The following is a 7,841-nucleotide window of genomic DNA, read 5'->3' on the forward strand; positions in this document are numbered from 1 at the left end:
TTAAAGCACAATGCAGACTCTTTGAAAAGCTGAAAGATCTGTAAAGTGAGATTACCAACTTATACAACAGATCCTTGACAGTTTATGTTTTAGGGAAAATCAACCCATAATGGAAAAAGCCTTGGTTGTCTCACCTGTTTACTCTTCCCTCCAACACAGTATGCATACCTTGCATTTCAGAATTACTTTAGTGCAAGAAGGAATAGCTTTACAGAAGTGTTTCAGAAAAAAAATATCAAAGGTGTATATGTGTGTGTATTTTCTCAAACTTAACACAAAATGTAGATTAAAAGTTCTTGTTGTTATGTGCTGTCGGGTCACACCTGACTCACAGCGAACCTTCCTTGGGTTTCTGAGGAAATATCACTACAGAAGTAGATTGCCCAAACTTCCTTCTGAGGAGTGGCTGGTGGGTTTTAACTGCCAGCCTTCTGCTTATCAGTCAAGTGCTTCAGACACTACACTACTAGAGCTCTCAGTAGATTAAAAGAGATCATATTAAATGTGCCCATACAGGTACGTGGACTGCAACTGCCATATAAGTTAAAACTAATTTTTCTATATGGAAATACAGGTTATGACCTTGGCTCATCCTACAGGCTCATGTTCATCCCATTGCTGACCAGGCAGCAGAGCATCCCTGAGCTAGGTTATTTGAGCAGTTGTCACTTGGAGAAGATTAAAGAGACTAGGGCTTCTCCTCTCTACCTGTATTATTTCTGGCTGGGGAATCACCTCTCGTTAGCAGCTGTTTAAGGAGGAGAGATTTGTAGTAAAAGAAATATATAAGTAGAGGCTGAGGGACTGGGTGGAAAATCTCAACTCCTAATACATGCCAAGATTATTTTTTTGGATCTAAAAATATTGACATATATACTGAAATGCTAAGTTGTTACTTCTGGGAACACAAACACACACAGGGAGAGAGAGAGAGATTTGGTGAATTAGAAAATGACTGAGAGAAGGTTCTACTTTTCTGCCCTTTTATAAATCAAGGCATGACAATGCAAATTAGTATTGACTCAAAAAACACACACTTGCACTCTTGTGGGTTAAAGTTCCAATGGGCAATAATGAGCATGCCTTCTAGCATTTCCTCATTAGATCTTTTTTTTTTTTTTTCTTCCAGTTCTGAGCTCTTTGCATTACAAATTCTAGATTCAATTACTATTAAAATATTCAGGAATTACTATTTTCAGAAAACTGCAACATCTTCAATGTTTTCAATAACACATTGCATAATGACCATCTTTCAGAAATAATTCATTTACCGACTGAAATGTCCCATTTTGAGTCTTGCTATCTAACCTTAAGAAATCACTAACACACTGCAAACAAGAAGAAGCTTCCCAGAAAGCTGTAGCAGTTAATGTCCATGAGACACACTTTCTGAAACAACGAAAAAGGAATTATGTGTTAAAGACTTTCTCACCCAGCACTGAAAACAATAAGTAACTCAAACAACTTCAATTATGGATAATGAAAACAACGACTATATATAGACCACTGCATCATTTGAAAAGGGTTTATACACACATTGCCTCCTACAAAATTTCATTATTCTAGTCAATGTTTTCCCAGATAGCTTACAGAACAGAGTTCCTCAGGGTATCTTACTGCTTGTCAGGCTAAAGAGAAAACGATTTGTGACAGTGGTCAGATTACAAGCTGCAGGAAATAATAGAAAATTTTGCTGAATTTCGTTTTATTCTTAGAAGGAAATGAGACCCCTCACTCAATGTCTAGGCAGCCACTAAATATCTTGATCAGTAACAACGAATATCACTTCTAAAGGTATCAATACATCAACTAGAGGAGCCCTGGTGGCACAGTGATTAAGTGATTGGCCGCTAATCGAAAAGTTGGTGGTTTCACTTCATCAGCCCCTCCATGGGAGAAAGATGTGGCAGTCTGCTTTCTTAAAGATTTACAGACTTGGAAATCTTATGGGACAGTTCTACTGTGTCCTAAAGAGTTGCTATGAGTCAGAATCAACTCAATGCCAATGGGTTAGTTTCGGAGTTTTATATGTCAATTAAGCTGCAAACTTTTTTTCTTGCAACCCAATTACTGACTTTGCAAATTATCTTAGCTAAATTAGGTTTTGGTTTATTTATTTTTTTTTTCCAAACATTTTTTAGACTTGTCAAACTAGAGAAATTTCTGGATTTAGATGTAGATTTTAAAAGCAATTTTACAGATAAAAGTAAAAAGCTCTTGAGGATTCTAATAAGTGAGGCCAATATAAATGTTGGGGAGTGTGAGGGTAGTAAGAGGTATTTTAAAAGCTGTATAAATACAAAGAAGCAAGAAAACAAATAGAATAGTTAGTGGCCAATGGATATTTCAGGTCTGCTTTTAAGACTGGATTTCCAAATTCTTCTCTTAGAGCTATTTCAGAAGAGTACATGAATATTTATACTGTTTTATTTTTCTGCTTCACTATTTTGCTTTTATGTAGAAAACGTATAGACAAAACAAAATCATAATCCAAAGATAACAGGATAAGCTTATTTCATTTTATAAAAATTTTCTCATCCTGTGTTTTGTCCTAGAAAAACAATCCTGTTAATTATCTATTCTTTCTTCTCCTTGACTTGAAATAAAGTAACTTCTATATGCTGAAGGTGTTATATGGCTAATATGGGATATGAGATTTATATGTAATTGAGTAGATGGTTGATATCCCAGATATGTTGTCTGTTCTTCTGGTAGTCAAGAAGTGATAATTTCTGTATTTTTTTAACAAATATTTTTTAGTGTATACTATATTTCAGGCATCATTTTCTAGATTTCTCAGATTATAGCAGTGAATAAGACAGACAAAAACCTCTGCCCTTGTGGAAATTACATTTTGGGCTAATTGGATTAGCCGAGGGAGCTCTGGTAGCATAGTGGCTAAGGCACTTGACTGCTAACCAGAAGGCTGGCGGTTAGCCGAAGAAGCATAATTTGAAACAAACATTTACAGAATATTTATGTGATAACAGGTATTTCCCTGCAGAACACAAATAGAAAAAAATAGTATCTGATTCTTCACATCAAATTTTCAGTCAAAATTCATTTACTATAACTTTCATGTTTATCAATTTTTTTTTAAATTTCAATGTGCATTTAATTCATATTTGTAAATCAATTGTTATGTATCTTAGTCTTAGTACAGTCATACATAGCATTACATATTTATAAAAACATTATCAATAAATTAAAATGCATGGAAACATAACATGTAATGAGCAAGTAAAAACCCAATGGGTAATCTTTTTCCAGCAAAACCTCTGAGAATTTCTTTTTTTTTTTTTTTAAGTTAGGAATGAAGTCCATTTTCAACTATTAGTTTAAATGTCTTCTTAATTATCTGTAAAAATTCTAAATTATATTCTAGCAGAGGAAATGGAAATGGTTGTATGACTTTTGTAATTCAAGGGTAGTATTTTGAAATAAAAATTATTGCATCTTATTGTTGGTATGGATGTTACCATAGTAGAAACATGTGAATAGAAGCTTTCAAACTCCATTAGCTGAGGACTGTTATAAAGGGATCCAGAGAATTCCCCAGAGTAATCTTACTGTCTCTGCTGAATAGAATATTTGTTAAAGTAGTGTGTTCGAGAAGACTGAGTTAAAAATACACGGGCTAAAGAACATTGAAAATGCAATGGACTACAATACTAACCTTGAGCATCCAGAGCCCATGCTCTATGTTTGCTCTGGTACTATTCTGAAACACATTACTACCCCAGGGCAGAATGTAAAAAGAACTACCTGAATTAATATTGCTGAATTTTCTTTTTAAGAAAAAGGTGTGTTAATGCAGTTTTAGCATTAGGACTATGGGGACATCTTTACTAGAAAATATTGATACTTAGTAGAAGCAATTAAGAAGATTAACAAAAGAGTGCTAATTAAATTGTTACATCTAAATCAAGGAGCTCTGGTAGCATAGTGGCTAAGACACTTGCCTGCTAACCAGACGGCTGGCGGTTCAAACCCACCAGCCACTCCTCGGAAGGAAGGTTGGGCAATCCTACTTCCGTAGTGATACTGCCTCGGAAACCCAAGGAGGGGTCGCTATGAGTCGGGGCCGACTCCACGGCACATAACAACAACAACAACAACAAATCATTTTCTGATTCTCTATAGCAAAAATTGATTTCTTTTCAAGAGGAAATACTCTGGTTTCCAATTCCTAAACTGACCTCATGACTTTTTGTACATTAAATAACATTTGTACATAACTGTCTATGAAACCAGAAGCCAAGGAGCAATGGGGAAGTGTCTGAAGTCCAGTCTATGTCTGTGTCTGTGATACAAATCTTCCCTTCGACTGAGTGTCTGCTCCCTTCAGTTCATTGCAATAAGTTGGGGAAAGAAATGGGGAAATGATTATATAAATGTACATCTAGAATTTTATAACTAACAAACTTAGATCATTTTATCATAAACACTAGTATCAAATGAACACATATAGAGAAAAAAATAACAGCTTTGCTTAATATAACATAAATAAAAATATGGTTAGCATATTTTTCAAATACATAGCCAAAAAACATAGTTCTTTGATTTATTTTAAAAAATGTCTTATAAGTGGCTGAATTTGAAATAAAAAATTATATTATAAGTAGTTTCTTGTTCTTACTGGGCTCAAAATCTAGGAGAGAGAGATATATATTCTTGCTAAACTTATTTTTAAAAATGTTATAATATGGGAACCTATTAGAGGGTAGCTAACTTTATCTAGGAGCTCTGGTGGGATAGTTTCTAAGGTATTTGACTGTTAACCAGAAGGCTGGCAGTTCAAACCCACCAGCCACTCCTCAGAAGGAAGACTGGGCAATCTACTTCTGTAGTGATACTGCCTCGGAAACCCAAGGAAGTGTCACTATGAGTTGGAATCGACTCCTTGGCAGTGAGGTTTCTTTTATTTTATTTTGTTTTCTGGTGTTAACACTATCTAGACAGCAGTTACAGGACTAAGAAAGGAAAGAATTAACATATAAATAGGAGACTTATAGATTGATAAGGAAGATACAAGCATTCCTATCTCCAAAAAATAAAAATAAATAAAAATACAAGACAAAGAAAGACATGTTTTTTTCAGAAAAATGTAGGTAGTTCGATATGATCTATCCAGTGGTTTTGAATTGAGCAGATAATAGCTGGAAAACCATTCTTGGGCCATACCGTGGAGTCTTTTCTAACCAAGAACAAAAACTAGAATCTTCTCCAACATGACACCTCATTATAGATTATAATAAGGGGTAATCTTTCTTTATTTAATTGCACAAATAATTTGAATTCATTGCTGTAGAGTCAACTCATGGCAACACCATGTATTTCAGAGTAGCACTGTGCTCCATAGGGTTTTCAATGGTGATAACGGCTAAGTGCTCAGCTGCTAACCATAAGACTGATAATTTGAACCCATCACCCACTCCGTGAGAGAAAAGAACTGTCAATCAGATCTCACAAAGGTTACAACCTAGAAAACCATGGGGGGCACTCTTACCTGTCATATAGGTTCACAGTGAATCAGATTCAACTCTACAAACACATAGCAAAATCTTAAAGAAATAGATTGCCAGATCTTTCTTCTGTGGCACTGTTGGGTGGGTTTGGACTGCCAACCTTTCCGTTACTAGCTGAGTGAAAACTGTTTTACCACCCAGGCTCTTAGCTAAGTAGGAATAAGTATGGAAATACAAAACTAACAATATTTAATCCACATGTTTAAGTTTAGGCTTTGTTGCTTTGCTAAAGAGCATCTCCAGGTCTTGTCTCAGTTTTAGCATCTAATTAAAAGCAGGACAAAAATAGTTATCCTTTACGATTTGTATGAGTATTAAATGATATGTTTATAGTAACTATATAGTGGGAAGATAAATGAGCTGATCTTAGAAAATGTGTTCAAGCTAAAAATACATATAGATATTAGTTGTATATAAAAAACAAAAGTCACTGGTAAAGATGCAAGGTTAGACAGTTCATAGAAAGAAGATGTGATGAAAAGGGAACTGAGTTTGGAACCTATTGAGCTCCCAAATGTAAAAGATACTCAGAGTAAGAGGTATCATCAACAACAAAAGCAAAGTAAGTAAATAAATAAATAAAGTCACCAGGAAACAAAAACAAAAAGGAAACTTAAAAAATATAGATTAGTGAACAATCTGTGAAGACCCTACAAGTGTCGGGGGCACATTTCATACTACCTATTCTAATTAAAGGACTGTCAGGGCTGACTCAACGGCACATAACAACAACAACAACAACAATGGCAAGAATAAAGACTCTCTGGATATGCATATAAATGAGTAAATTATCCTTTGGGGAGTTCCTCCTAGTAATTTAGAGAGGCCTTGCTTCCTAGAGATTTCTGTAGAGAGCAGTATCATCCACTGGTTTTGTTTACTTAAGCACTTGAAATGATCTTATGAATTTCCTTAGGATGAAAGATACCATGGTTGCGGGAGCAGACAAGTTAAGGCCTAACTTCCAAATAAGACACACAGTGCTGGATGTATTGGTTCTCAAAAATGAAAATGTTAGAACCTTGCTCCACATGGGATCTGTATAAGTAGGAGTACACAGTTGAATTTATTTTAATATGGCCCCCAGATGGCTGGTAAACTTATGGTCCCAGACTCTGTTTGGATAATTGAGTCTAGTCCTTTTTTTTGGAAGTATTGCTTCAGAGCAGTCATTCTAACTGGTTTCACTTTCCATGAAAACAGCAGAGTCAGCTTTTCTATTTTGATCAGAGCCTAATAGCAAGCTATAAATGCTTAAAAATCAAAATGCTTAGTGGGAAATTATAACAGTAAGGAAAATGAGTCCAAAACCCTGAGGGTTACCTCTGGTTTGAATTCATAGACGTTTATAGAGAGCATCTGACGAGACAGCAGTTTTCCCTTGATAGCTAGAGGAAAACTGAGTGTTGTGAGTGACATCATATAATCCCAAGACACTTTATTTAGCAACCAGACCCAGAATTGTGTTGGGGTACTTTTATTTGAAACTTCTACAAATTGGTAACCCAGTACGTAGGGAACAGAAGATTCCCCCAAATCTCCATACTGTTGTTGTTGTGTGCTGTTGATTTCTACACATAGCAATCATATAGACTGAGTAGAATTGCTCCATATTGTTTCCCAGGCTAAACTTCACAGAAGCAGATCATCGTTACCTTTTCTCCTGAGAAGCAGCATAGACATTTTGAATGTTTACAAGCAACTTGATCATTTTGGATATTTAAAGAGATATTGCTCTACCAGATTCCAGGGCCTTAAGAACAGATTCTGCTTTCCAGTAACCCCAAGGACCCTCCGGACCCAGACGACTGAAAAGGTGCGACATTCCCTTTGTTATTCTTATACACCACACCCGCTTGGTGAACGGAGTTGCGGCCATCCCCCACTCCTACCCATCTTCTGGACACACAGGAACTCAATCCCAGTCTGTGTGCTCTGTCAGAGCCTGAGTGCCCTGCCCTGCTCTCCCCTGATTTTTCTTTTCCTTTTTCTTTTTTTTTTTTTATTTTTCTCTTTCTTTTTCCTGGTTATTAGTTTGCTTGTTTTTGTCTACCTTAAAATTATTATTATTATTAATACTTTTGTCCTTTTTGCTATTATTCTTTATTTTTTCCCTCCCAGGTCCTAGTTTTCAGCTTTTTCTTTTTCCTGTTAATTATTGAAATTTGATTTTCTTTTTTTCTCATGGTTAATCCCATTCCTTATTTTTGTTTTTGTATTTTTCCCATTTTTTTTTCTTCAGTAGTCTCATTCTCTACCTTTTTTCTCTTAGTATTTCCAAATATTGCAGATTTTCTTATTTTTCCCTTTTTT

The sequence above is a fragment of the Orycteropus afer genome, unplaced genomic scaffold (assembly GCF_000298275.1).
Source record: "Orycteropus afer afer isolate SDZICR_OR568_19922 unplaced genomic scaffold, OryAfe1.0 scaffold00335, whole genome shotgun sequence".
Taxonomy (NCBI): Eukaryota; Metazoa; Chordata; class Mammalia; order Tubulidentata; family Orycteropodidae; genus Orycteropus; species Orycteropus afer.